A 10,730-nucleotide genomic window follows, 5' to 3' on the forward strand; every position below is an offset into this window, starting at 1 on the left:
TTTGAATTTGAACCAAGGGAATGTATTAGTCATTTCAAGATAAATTTAAAAATGATTTTAAAAACCATAAGAAACTTGAAAGCTGGACCAAGGAAAGTGAGGTGACAACTCATATTTATACAAGGATAATATTCTGCATGGCTGCATAGTTGCTAAGTGGCTGGCTGGTATAGAACTCAGATGATTTTAGAATCATGACTTGTAAGGATGCTTAGCCCAGAGTCATTGGTGAGTCTCGTGCAAAAACTGCTAATTGACATAGTAGATCAGGCATGGAGAGTAAGCAGGGAACTTGCAATAAATCACATCATAATTTGATAATAATAAAACTCAGGGAAGAAACTCAGAAACCTAGATGAGACTGCAAACAATTAAAGACATCCAATAGTCCCTGATTACCATTGACTTTCCCCCCCCCCAGGAGTCTCATCCCTACTCCTAAGCAATAAATCTACATGACAAAAGTAAATACTGGTCACATGAAAGGAACTGTGCTTTTCCATAAGGAATCATCACTTTTAAGTATATCCTGATCTTGTCTACCTGATCCACCTTGACTTTCTAAGGCAACAGTTGTAAACTCAAATGCTCAGAGGTTCCCATCAGGTCATATCAATGAGAGAAGCAGGCCAAGAAAAAGAAATCTATTGTCCTCTCAGTTTATCTTGCATGTCTTCATTTATGGTAGAGGTAAAACCTAAGAGATATGTCATTTTCCTCTTGACTTCACTGCAAGAAAAACAAAGTTCCATCCTAACAATAAATGGGAACCAGCACCTGGCCTCTATGTCAGAAGGGTAATAACTGGTGGGGACCCTGGTCACCGGAGAGCACAACCCCAGGAGGACACCTGCCTCTCAGCTCTCCTTCTGAGAGGTGTTGCCATTGGAAATGTACACTTGGTGTGATCATCCTAGCTCTCACTCTATTAGAAAAGATAGAAAACTGAACATTTATGGGACATTTCCAGATTTTTAAAAATAAGTAACTTAAAAATTATGTAGTCTTTTTTTAAAAGTTTATTATTTTTTAAATTTTTATTTATTTTTAAAATTTCTTTTCAGTGTTCCAGAATTCATTGTTTAGACACCACACCCAGTGCTCCATGCAATATGTGCCCTCCACAATACCCACCACCAGGCTCACCCAACCTCCCACCCCCCTCCCCTCCAAAACCCTCAGTTTGTTTTTCAGAGTCCATAGTCTCCCATGGTTCATCTCCCCTCCAATCTCCCCCAACTCACTTCTCCTCTCCATCTCCCCATGTACTCCGTGTTATTCCTTATGCTCCACAAATAAGCAAAATCATTTGATAATTGGCTGTTTCTCCTTGACTTATTTCACTCAGCATAATCTCTTTCAGTCCCGTCCATGTTGATACAAAAGTTGGGTATTCGTCCTTTCTGATGGAGGCATAATGCTCCATTGTATATATGGACCACATCTTCCTTATCCATTCGTCTGTTGGAGGGAATCTTGGTTCTTTTCAGTTTGGCGGCGACTGTGGCCATTGCTGCTATGAACATTGGGGAACAGATGGCCCTTCTTTTCACTACATCTGTATCTTTGAGGTAAATACCCAGAAGTGCACTTGCAGGATCATAGGGAAGCTCTATTTTTAATTTCTTAAGGAATCTCCACACTGTTTTCCAAAGTGGCTGCACCAAATTGCATTCCCACTAACAGTGTAAGAGGGTTCCCCTTTCTCCCCATTCCAACACATGTTGCTTACTGTCTTGTTAATTTTGGCCGTTCTAACTGGTATAAGGTTGTATCTCGATGTGGTTTTGATTTGAATCTCCCTGGTGGCTAGTGAGGATGATCATTTTAAAAGAATTTATTTAGGGGCGCCTGAGTGGCTCAGTGGATTAAGCCGCTGCCTTCGGCTCAGGTCATGATCTCAGGGTTCTGGGATCGAGCCCCGCATAGGGCTCTCTGCTCTGCAGGGAGCCTGCTTCCTCCTCTCTCTCTGCCTGCCTCTCTGCCTACTTGTGATCTCTCTCTCTGTCAAATAAATACATAAAATCTTAAAAAAAAAAGAATTTATTTATTTGACAGAGGTAGAGATAGAGAGAGAGAAAGAGAAAGAGAGAGAAAACATGAGTGGGGGAGGGGCAGAGGGTGACGCAGACTCCCCAGTGAGCAGGGAGCCTGATGTGGGGCTTGATCCCAGGACCCTGTGACCATGACCTGAGTCAAAGGCAGATACTTAACAGACTGAGCCACCCAGGTGCCCCTTATGTAGTCTATATACAGGCAAACACTATGTTGATCAAAAAAATTGTGCTTATGGGCTGATTTCATACTATAGGCTTATAATTTGACATCTCTGATCTAAATTCACTTTCTAGTATCTTTGTGAGTACTATTTGGACATAAAGAGGATTCCAACGCAGCTGGCCTGTTTCTCTTCTTCAGGGAAGCTCATGCCAGCCAAGGCTAACTCCCCAGTGAGGGAAAAGGAACTACTGACAATTAAAGGCACTCTGGTAGGCATGAAATGAAAGAGGCTCAGCACCCTGAGATAGGACCTCACCTCACTTGTAGCTCAGGCAACCTTGAGAACTTGCTTCTAAGGAGGGGAGTTCTGTTTTGCTCTCTGTATTGGTAGTGAGAGACAGGAGCTCTGATAACCACACAGACACACTGCTCCATAAAGCACAAGACCAGCCTATCACAAGTCTCCAATACAAAACTTTTGTGATCTTTCAACCCCAATCAGAGTTAAGGAAGACAGTCCAAGGGTAATCAACCCATGCCCATATGCACAGAACTGGCTTGAGATCCAGAGCCTCCCACAGCATGGTCCAGTGATAGGTGAGAGAATACTTAACCGAAACAACTAGATATATGTATGGGCATGACATGCACACCCAGAGATTTTGTGCATTGGAAATGATCCTTTGGGATTTCTGGTTACTCTTTCATAGCCAATATATGAACTCCTATGTCACATGCACATAAGGAAGGTAGATCTGAGGGTCTGGAAAAATTATTTCCATGCCTTTGACCCAGAAGCACCTCTGGGATAATATCACCAGGTATTTTATCACTGGATGCTTCCGTTTTCTTTCCTAAGGTACAAGATCATCTTGGTGGTAGTAGATTTTCTCACCAAAATGACACACTGCATGGGAGGTCTATGCAGAAGTATTTTTTTCTTCATGGACTCCCAACCACTTCATCTACTCCTTCTAGAAAGAAAACTCTGTTTTAGACCCTTCTATCCATATCTATCTATCTATGGCAAATCACAGACCATTGACAGGGCAGAAAGAATCTCATAAAACTCTTTTTCTAGACAATACCTCTGGTCTACCACAATTGCTACATGCAGAACTCACTACAATCCTCCACCAAGAGCATTCTCTTCCACAGTAATAATAATTCCTACTCCTGTTACTTCTTTATATCACCATCTTTCCAGAAACTGTTGAGTGCAGAGAATCACTTCAAGCTATCCAAGAAGATAGGAACTCACTTGAATACAAGAAGGAACAAAACCCAAAGGGAATGTACCTGGAAACAAAATCAGAATCAGAGACAGCATCTGGCATCCTTCTTGACACATTCACATCCCTAACTTTTCAAGGTTGCTACAAGACTGTTTCTCAGGACTGCCAGAATCATGAGAGCAATAGCTGTACCTAAATTGTAATAAGAATAATTAGATAAGGAATTCTCAGCTCTAGGAAACCTCTGGTCTATTTGTTGAATTTGAAAGTAAAAAAAGGAATAGTCTAATATCTAGGCTAAGAAAACAAATAGCCTACAAAGAAAAAGAAAGAAAGAAAAAGACTGTCATCACACTTCTATCCACAACAGTATTCAATGCCAGAGACCATGGAGAAATGTAAAGAGTTCTGAAGAAAAAGATAGCGGGCCCAAAGAACATTTTTCCAGGCATGGTGTCATGTAAGTAAAAACAAACATATTTAAATAAGAAAGACCTCAGGAATATAACACCCTTAGCTATTCTTGTAAAGAAAAGTATATTTATTTGGTGACAAAAATTGAACTGTATAAAAAAGGAATCAAAATAAAAAACTGAGGAATGGCTAAAGAGATGGCAGAATGTGTGCCGAGCAATTAATCCATTTCCACAGAGAGTACTGGAAAATAACAACCAAATATAACCCCAGGAAGTTTTGGCAGTATAAAAGTAAAACAACTCACAGACATGGCAAAACTGAGAGGAGTTGGTTACAAGAAGTGTTAAGAGTGCTGACGTTCTCATCTCTCCTCGCAATGAGTCGGCTGACGGTATCTAAAGCCAAATTCTTGGTTGAAACAAAAAAAAAAAAACAATTTCCATCTCTTATTTTTTAATGTTAGGTTTGTTTGAAAGAAGAAATTACATATTTTGTGATGAAGAACTATATTTGAAGTCCTCGATTTCCTTAACTTTTTCTCTATTAATTAAGATTGCTACTTTTATTCAAATGAGATCATGTAACAAAAGTCCATCCATCCATCCATCCATCCATTCATCCATCCTTCCATCCTGTTGTCTACCTTGGCCATATGCTTTCTACATGAATGGTCACCCCTGGAACAGTGTAAAGTAGCAGTCCAGTTGTGTCTTTCTGTAAACATGTGTAGAAAAATGGTTAGAATGATGTGCCCCTGGTGTTAAGGGTTATTTCTCAGCAGCAGTATTTGAGAGGATTAATTAAATTTCCTTGTTTGCATTTTTCAATATCGCTTACATTTTAAAAATTATATTACTCTTTCTACAAAGAAGATGCTTCTTTAAATAAAAACAAAGATGCAACATTTTAAATGAATTAAATAACCTTGACTACTCCCCTCATGTCTGAGGCATTCATCTTCAACCTATGCTTGCTTTCACGCTCTTTGGCTTCAATTCCATCTCCCCCGTTACTCTTGAAAAAACTCTTGACATACACCCTTGAGTCCACCCTTGTCCTCTCTATCCCCAGGATGTGGAACCTCCCTTTTTCCTTTGGATTCCTTTTCAGTCTCGAGGAGTCCTAGAAGAAGTCTGTGCTGCAGTTTTTGCCTCCTGAAGACTTGAGTCTGACGTCCCACACAGTGTGTAGTGCATGTTGTTATTTTACTCAGAAATTAATCTAACAAAGCCCTAGGATTTTAATTAATTTTACCATTTTATAATACTGTATAAAATTAGAAACAAGGTTGTTTTTTCCTTTTTAAACAGTCTGTCTGGTATCTGAACTCCTGCCTTTATTTCAAGAATTCACCAAGATTTGAACCTCTGCTGCACACATACGTGGGTTCTAAGAAGTGCAAAAGCATGATTTCATTGCACCCCTCTCTCCCACACACCCAGACTGAACTTGTCCGGTTGCTAGAACCCTTCTGAGATTTGAATATGGAGTGAGGGAGGCAAAGAAGAGGAAAGTGGGGAATTCATTTTAGAAGCAGCAGCCGCAGCAACAGTTACTAGAAGCTGTGCCAACGGCAGCGTCGTGCCCTGTGCTGGTAGAGACAGGTGGGAGAGCGGCAGCCTCCATTGTTCAGCCGTGGCTGTGATTCTAGCCGCTTAGCCTTCCTTTGTTCCTGCCTGTTTTCAAAGCCTGGCATTTTCGTCTTCCTAGAAATTCTGTGGGCTTCCCAATAAGCTCTCAATAAATTCCTTTTTCTATTCCAATCAGCCTATATCAGTGTCTACTACTTGCAATTAAAATTTTTGACTGACGCTGTACTTAACACTATGATTCTCTCCGTGTCTATCTACTTGTATTTTAGATTGTTAGTATAGAACCTCCAGTCTTAAATTCAAAATTTTGGTAGTTGTCTGTATTGCTAAATCTGCTAGGCTTTTGACAGCCCTGTTCACTTAATAATGGACTCCCCCGTTTTCATTTTCTCACAATGCATTCAACAAACATTTATTGTGCAAAACATTGTGCTGGAATCTGGGATAAAAAGAAAAAAAACAACAACCCAAGACATAGTAGTATTTACCATCAAGGACTTTAAATTCTAGTGGGGAAGCTAGATAAGAAAATAACAAGGTGGGAAATGGTGGAATGGGGAGGGGCACAAGGTGTTCTAGAAATACAGAAGAAGAGCACGGAAGAACCCCACCTGACAAGCCAGGAGACTCCACCCGGTGAGGGATCGTTGAGGGATAAGGAGAAAGGAGCCAGGTGGAAAGACAAAGATAAATGACACAGTAAGTACAGTTTATTCAGGAATGTTCACGCAAATTGGCTTTCTTAAAAAAAAACAAGTGGAATGGGCGTGTCTGAGGGCTGTATTTCTCAATCTTGTGAGATCAGCAGAATCACCTAAGGCTTGTTAAATATTAGATATCTAGAGCTCTTCCCCCAAGGAATGTGGTTCAGGTCTGGAGAGGGGCCCCAGGTGACTCACAAAAGGGAAACTTTGTCCTGAGGGACTGAAGCTGGAGGCAAAACCCATGAAGGGCTCTCTAAGCTAAAAAGTTTGAATTCTGCACAAATGGAAAGGTGGAGCCGTTACAAGGTTTTAAGCAGCATGGTGACAAAACCAGACTTGCATTTCCTAAAGTTCATTCAAGGAGCCCTAAAGAATTGGAAGAAAACTGAAATTAGCAATCTGGACATCGGTGGCAGAAAGATCAGTTAGGTTATTAACAGTACTCTGGTTGGAAGAAATATGGATCTGAACTAGACTGAAATCCACAAAATGGAGAGAACCAACAGGATAGAATTTAGGCAGCAGACGTGGTTACTATTAGCTGTGGGCTTAAGAGAAGAGAATTCAGAGATGGTGGCTAGACCTGGGACTTGTACACCAGTGTAGATAAGAGTGATCAGCTCACCTGGATGAGGCAGAGAAGAGAAATGTGACACAAAATAAAAACAATTGATGAGTCCAATTTTGGCCATAGTCGAAAATGAAGCGTACATGGGATGACAGCCAGATGTCTTTGGGATCTTGTAAATATGATTGGAGCACAAAACATGGATCAGAACAGAGGCTCTAGACCATTCTCAGGATATAAGGGGCCAATTATGTTATGGTGCCATTCAAGAAACTAGAATGAAGGCAGGAGTAATCCAGCCATAAAGGCCCACTCCAGGGGCGCCTGGATGGCTCAGTGGGTTGAGCCTCTACCTTCGGCCCAGGTCATGATCCCAGGGTCCTGGGATCGAGCCCCGCATCAGACTCTCTGGTTAGCAGGGAGCCTGCTTCCGCCTCCTCTCTGCCTACTTGTGATCTCTCTCTCTCTGTCAAGTCAATAAATAAAATAAATAAATCTTTAAAATAAATAAAATCTTTAAAAAAAAAAAAAGGCCCACTCCAAGTTGTGTACACAGCAGGGAGTTAGTCTCAGCATCCATTCGTCTGGAGACTTAAACAAAGTAAAGTTCCTGAGCCCACTGGATGAGACCTAAGGTAGGACCCAGAGATCCATTTTTTTTTTAAAGAAACTCCCTAAGTGCTTCCAATGAGTAACTCAGTGTGAGAACCACCAAGGACGGTGGTAGTCCCCCAATTTGTTGCATACTAGAATCATATGGTAAGATTTTAAAAAGTCCAGTGTCTAAGTCCCATCCTATACCAATTAAATCAGCCTGTCTGGAGTGGAGGCAAGGTGTCAGTAGTTTTTTAAGGATCCTTAGGTGTTTCGAATGTGTTGTGCAATTTGGGAACTACTGCTAGAGATTACTAATAACTAGATGGGGCCAAATGAAGTGCTTACACATAGTAGCTGAAAGTAGGCAGTCAGATGCCTCCACATGAATATAGTCAATGAACGAATCATCAGATATGCTGAGAAGAGGAGATAGGTAACATTGACCCAGTGGCCTTCTCAGAAATGAGTCATAGCCAAGCTGTAAGAATGTTACAAGCTTAATGATCTTCTCCTGAATGAAAACAGTGAAATAAGTAACGAGGTTCAGGTCCTCTTATTTCCGTGAATTGACAGTTGAAAGATCCTAAGTGAATTCATTTGAGATTGTACCAGAAACATACAGGGCGAGAAGTGAAAGCTGCTAGACAAACCGTAGAGGCACGTGGTCCTTTAAGAGGGAGGCAAAGGAAAGGATAATGTGCAAGGGGAGGGGAGAAGCAAGTCAGAGAGGGAGGAAGACCCTGCAAGCACGTTATGAAGGCGGACATGCTGGTTGCATCTTTCCAGAGGGTCAGCTTTGTTCAGTCGTAAAGCAAGGTGAAGGTAAATCACATTCTGGATTGCAAACTCCATGGCATTTTGCTACGCATTTAACTTGGCTTCATATACATCCCACCGAGAGAAGCATAATACCAAGTCACACAACAAACAACATGCAACAAGGGGTAAGACATCAAGGAACCAAACATGAAGTCAGTCCATGAGCGCGCAGTTGAGGTAAGGCCTTGGTCTCGTTCTGGTGAGCTCGTGTGGGCGTGTGCTGCTTTGTCTGTTCAAGCAGTGGCAGATCTCTGTGATGATCAGAGATCAATCGGGCAGAACCCTTGGTAGCAATTGCCTCTTTGACATGGTCAAATGAAGTTGAGGAATGTTCCCTCTATCCCTATATTTTGAATTGTTTTAATCAGGAACAGATGCTGTATCTTGTCAAATGCTTTTTTTGCATTAGTTGAGAGGACCATATGGTTCTTCTCTCTTCTCTTATTGATTTATTCTATCACATTGACTGATTTATGAATGTTGAACCACCCCTGCCTCCCATGGATAAACCCCACCTGGTCATGGTGGATAATCTTTTTATTTTTTATTTTTATTTTTTAAAGATTTTATTTATTTGATAGACAGAGATCACAAGTAGACAGAGAGGCAGGCAGAGAGAGAGGGGGAGGGAGGCTCCCCGCTGAGCAGAGAGCCTGATGCAGGGCTTGATCCCAGGATCCTGGGATCATGACCTGAGCTGAAGGCAGAGGCCTCAACCCACTGAGCCACCCAGGTGCCCCGGATAATCTTTTTAATGTACTGTTGGATCCTATTAGCTAGGATCTTTTCACCACAGAAACAAATTCTTGTTGAGAATCTTGGCATCTGTATTCATCAGGGATATTGATCTGAAATTCTCCTTTTCGGTAGGGTCTTTGCCTGGTTTGGGGATCAGGGTAATGCTGGCTTCATAAAAAGAGTATGGAAGTTTTCCTTCTGCTTCAATTTTTTGAAGCAGCTTCAGAAGAATAGGAATTATTTCTTCTTTTAAAGTTTGATAGAATTCCCCAGGGAATCTGTCAGGTCCTGGGCTCTTGTTTTTTGGGAGGTTTTGGATCACTGCTTCAATCTCGTTACTAGATATTGGTCTATTCATCTTGCCAATTTCTTCCTGATTCAGTTTTGGAAGTTTATAGGTTTCCAAGAATACATCCATTTCATCTAGGTTGCTTAACTTATTGGCATATAACTGTTAATAATAATTTCCAATGATTGTTTCTATTTCCTTGGTGTTAGTCGTGATCTCTCCCTTTTCATTCATAATTTTATTAACTTGGGTCCTCTCTTTTCTTCTGGATTATTTTGGCCAATGATTTATTGATCTTATTGATTCTGTAAAAAAAAAACCAGCTTCTAGTTTCGTTGATGTGTTCTACTGTATCTCTAGTTTCTATCTCATTGATCTCTGCTATTATCTTGATTATTTCCCTTCTTGTGTGTGTGGTTGGCTTAATTTGTTGTTGATTCTCCAGTTCCCAGGTGTAAAGAGAGCTGGTATATTCTGAATTTTTCAATTTTTTTGAGAGAGGCTTGGATGGCTATGTATTTCCCCTTTAGGACTGCTTTTGCTGTAACCCATAGGTTTTGACCCAAGTGTCTTCATTCTCATTGGTTTCCATGAATTGTTTAAGCTCCTCTTTGATTTCCTAGTTGATCCAAACATTCTTAAGCAGGGTGGTCCTTAGCTTCTAGGTGTTTGAATTCCTTCCAAACTTTCTCTTGTGGTTGAGTTCCAGTTTCAAAACATTGTGGTCTGAGAATATGCAGGGAATAATCTCAATCTTTTGGTATCAGTTGAGTCCTGATTTGTGACCCAGTATGTTATCTATTCTGGAGAAAGTTCCATGTACACTCGAGAAGAATGAGTATTCTATTGTTTTAGGGTGAAATGTTCTGTATATATCCATGAGGATCTGGTCCAATGTGTCATTCAATGCTATTGTTTCTTTATTGATTCTATCTATGAAAAACCCACAGGAAATATCATCCTCAATGGGGAAAAACTGACAGCCTTCCCTCTGAGATCAGGAACATGACAAGGATGCCCACTCTCACCACTCTTGTTCAACATAGTAGTAGAAGTCCTAGCAACACCAATCAGACAACAAAAAGAAATAAAAGGTATTCAAATTGGCAATGAAGAAGTCAAACTCTCTTCACAGATGACATGATACTTTATATGGAAAACCCAAAAGACTCCACCTGCAAACTACTAGGACTCATACAGCAATTCAGTAATGTGGCAGGATACAAAGTCAATGTACAGAAATCAGTTGCTTTCTTATACAATAACAATGAAAATACAGAAAAGGAAATTAGAGAATCAATTCCATTTACTATAGCACCAACAACCATAAGATACTTGGGATACCAAAGAGGTAAAGGATCTGTACTCAAGGAACTACAGAACACTCATGAAAGAAACTGAAGAAGACACAAAAAAAAATGGAAGACCGTTTTATGTTCATGGATCAGAAGAATAAACATTGTTAAAATGTCTACACTGCCTAAAGCAATCTACACTTCTAATCCATTCCTATCAAAATTCCACCAGCATTTTTCAAAGAGATGGAACAAA

The sequence above is a fragment of the Meles meles genome, chromosome 5 (assembly GCF_922984935.1).
Source record: "Meles meles chromosome 5, mMelMel3.1 paternal haplotype, whole genome shotgun sequence".
NCBI lineage: Eukaryota > Metazoa > Chordata > Mammalia > Carnivora > Mustelidae > Meles > Meles meles.